The 3995-nt window shown below is 39.6% G+C and overlaps 1 pseudogene; it reads left to right on the top strand.

Annotated features, from left to right (window-relative positions):
• The first annotated feature begins 2514 nt into the window (after positions 1-2514).
• On the top strand, positions 2515-2942 carry LOC106726438 (annotated as a pseudogene).
• Positions 2943-3995: the final 1053 nt, after the last annotated feature.

Raw genomic sequence — 3995 nt, 5'->3', positions numbered from 1 at the left:
TTCCTTCTTTTTTACAGCAGCATAGTATTCCATTGTGTAGATGTACCATCAAGTGGGATTTATTCCAGGAATGTAAGGTGGGCACAATATCCGCAAATCAATAAACGTGATACATCACATAAACAAACTGAAAGACAAAATCACATAATCATATAAATTGAGGCAGAAAAGGCATTTGACAAAATCCAACACCCTTTCCTGATAAAAACTCTCAGCAAAGTGGGAATAGAGGGATGATACCTTAACATAATAAAAGCCGTATATGACAAATCTACAGCCATCATCATACTCAATGGGCAAAAACTAAAACCATTTCCCCTAAGAACAGGAACAAGACAGGGTTGCCCACTTTCACCACTCCTGTTCGACATAGTACGGAAAGTGCTAGCCATAGCAATCAGACAAGAAGAAGAAATAAAAGGCATCCAAATTGGAAAAGAAGAAGTAAAACTGTCATTATTCGCAGATTACATGATATTGGACATAGAAAACCCTAAAGACTCCATCAAAAAATGACTACAACTAATAAATGAATTTGGCAAAGTAGCAGGATACAAAATTAACACCCAGAAATCTATGGCTTTTTATACACCAACAATGAACTCACAGAAAGAGAAACTAAAAAAACAATCCCATTTACCATTGCAACAAAAAAATTAAGATACCTAGGAATAAATTTAACCAAGGAGGTAAAAAAACCTGTACTCAGAAAATTACAGGGCACTGAAGAAAGAGATAGAGGAAGACATAAACAAATGGAATAATATACTGTGTTCATGGACTGAAGAATCAGTATCATTAAAATGTCCATACTACACAAAGCAATCTATAGATTCAGTGCAATCCCCATTAAAACACAAACAGCATACTCCAAACACCTAGAACAAACTCTCCAAAAATTCATCTGAAATAAAAAAAGACCCCGAATAGCTGCAGCAACCTTAAGAAAGAAGAACAAAGTTGGAGGGATCACAATACCATACATCAAACTATACTGCAAAGCCACTGTTCTCAAAACTGCCTGGTACTAGCACAAGAACAGACATATACTAGTAGATCAATGGAACAGAACAGAGAACCCAGAGATCGACCCAAGCCATTATGCTCGATTAATATTTAACAAAAAAAGCAAGAGTATACAATGGAGTCAAGATAGTCTCTTCAATAAATAGTGTTGGGAAAATTGGACAGATACATGCAAAAAATGAAACTAGACCACTAACTTACACCATACACAAAAATAAACTCAAAATGGATAAAGGACTTAAACGTAAGATGGGAAATCATAAAAATCGTAGAAGAAGCTATAGGCAGCAAAATATCAGACATATGTCGTAGCAATATCTTTACCGATACAGCTCGGGGGGCAATGGAAACTAAGGAGAAAATAAACAAATGGGACTACATCAAAATAAAAAGCTTCTGCACAGCAAAAGAAACCATCAACAAAACAACAAGAAAGCCCCACTGTATGGGAGAACATATTTGCCAATGTTATCTCTGATAAGGGTTTAATCTCAGCTGGGCTTTCTGCTTAGTGTTTTACAAGACTAAAATCAAAGTGTTAGCCAGCTAGCTTCTAATCTTGAGGTTCTGGAAAAGACCCCACTTCCAAACTTATTGGATCATTGGCAGAATTTAGTTCCTTGTGGTTATAGATATGAAATCCCATTTCCTAGCTGTTGGCCTGTAGGCGCTCTCAGCTCCTATGTCTCTCTAGTTCTTGCATGTGGCTTCATCTATCTACAAAGCTGACAGAGCACATGGAATCCCTCTTAGGCTTTCTCTTACTTTCCCTTCTACTACCAGCGAAAGAAAACTCTGCTTTAAATGGTTCATATGCCAGGCTGGTGTGCCTCAGTGGTTGAGCAGCAAACTATGAACCAGGAGACCACGGTTTGATTCCTGATCAGGGCACATGCCCAGGTTGTGGGCTCAATCCCCAGTTGGGGGCGTGTAGGAGGCAGCCAATCAGTGATTCTCTCTCATCATTGATGTTTCTATCTCTCTCTCCCTCTCCCTTCCTCTCTGAAATCAATAAAAATATATTAAAAATAATAAATAAATAAATAAATAAATAAATAAATAAATAGTTTATGTGATTAGGTTTCACCCACCAAGATAATCTCCCTTTTGCCATATCAAGTAACATAATCATGAGAATGTAGTATATCATCATCTTTCTAGATTTCACTTACACTCAAAGGGAAGAGAATTATATAAAACTAGGGGTCACTAGAGGTCACTCATAAATTTTCCTACCAGAAATGAGTCAGGTTGGATGTTTTGATTACTCCTCAGGTCTGAACATTCAAATTACTACATCAGAATCCTGTTTGCAACACAAAGGAATTATGGCTGTCTATTAGTGAAGAAAAGTCTATGGTTTGTGTAGTTTTTATGGTGGGGGAGAGGAAGTAAGATGGGAGATTATCCATCAGGCCTCCTGCAACAACTTCCCTTCTAATCCTCGGCGCTGCTTGTGGAGGTGGCAGCCATCTCCTACTTGGCATCATGGCTGCCCTCACACCTCTCAGGAAGCCTAAGGTGGTCAAAAAGAGGACCAAGAAGTTTATCTGGCACCAGTCTGACCATTATGTCAAAATTAAGCAGAACTGGCAGAAACCTAGAGGCACTGACAAGGTGGTGCACAGAAGATTCAAGGGCTAGATTTCGATGCCCAACATTGGTTATGGGAGCAACAAGAACACAAAGCACATATTGCCCAATGGCTTCCAGAAGTTCCTGGTTCACAAAGTCATGGAGTAGTGCTGTGGTGTGCAACAAATCTTACTGTGCTAAAGTTGTTCACGACCCCTCCATGAATGCAAAGCCGCGTGGAAAGAGCAGCCCAGCCGGCCATCAGAGTCACCAATCCCAATGCCAGGCAGCACAGCAAAGAAACTAATAGGCAGATTGTATACACATTGTGTTTGTGTTAATAAAACCATAAAATTATGCGGCCCCCCTTCCCCCAATAAAAGGGCAGGGAGGTTATCACCAATGAATAATTGTTAAGGACAATGGGATAAATAAAGCATTAAGGGTTTTGCTTGCATCATGAGTTGTACTTGTTGGACATACCGTTTATCCAGAGAATCCTAAAGAAAGGTAGGGATGAATCAAACCAAAAGAGTATGTGCTAATGATTGGAATACCAGAGAGGGAATGTTAAAAACAGAAATACAGTGGAATTCGCTACTATAAAGAAAAGTTCCCAATTTACTAGAAAAGGAATGCTGGGTGAATCTTTGTACACCATAGGGGAAAACATAGCTATGTCACGGGAGCACTGGAGTAAATGACGAGATATTTAATCCTGGCCCCAACTCTTCCCCATCACTTGTAGCATAAACTCGGGCAAGACCCTAACTTCCTAGAACTCAGTGTCCTATCAGGAAAATATAGCAAGAATGTAGGGAATAGGGTGGCATATACTCTAAAACAGTGTGCAAACTGGAGGCCCATATGCTCTGGCAGGCCTACAGATGTGTTTTGTTTTGCCCATGCAGTGTTTTAAAAAAATATAATATCATATCATTTAATGCCAACATTTTTTAAAAATCTCATTTTTTAAAAAAAATCCAGATTTCCAGCTTCTCTTGAAAAACAGAAAGATTTGGAAACACAAGGCTCTGTGGCTCTGCATCAGCTGCCTTCAGTGGACTCAGGCATGGGTACTCCAATTCCCCACCATCCTCACCAGGCGGGCTTCAAGCTTTAGGCTTTGGAGAGACCACACTGGGTCCCATTGGCAACTGTGTATTTGACCTTGCCATAAAGCATTACACAAGTGTTGGCTGTTATTACCTGTAAAATGAGGTCACTGGAATGGATGATCTACTTCTGCTCTCAGAGGCTGTACCTCCAGTGGATTAGATGGCTTCTTTGGTCACTTTTCCCAAATAGGTGTAAAATGATCACCCAAAATCCAGGGTGGTCCATGTCCCCTGTGTGTGGTATAAAGGACATAAAATGCTCTGAAAATCAAGCAT

The sequence above is a fragment of the Myotis brandtii genome, unplaced genomic scaffold (genome assembly GCF_000412655.1).
Source record: "Myotis brandtii unplaced genomic scaffold, ASM41265v1 scaffold266, whole genome shotgun sequence".
Lineage (NCBI taxonomy): Eukaryota > Metazoa > Chordata > Mammalia > Chiroptera > Vespertilionidae > Myotis > Myotis brandtii.
This window is presented reverse-complemented; position numbering and strand designations above follow the sequence as displayed.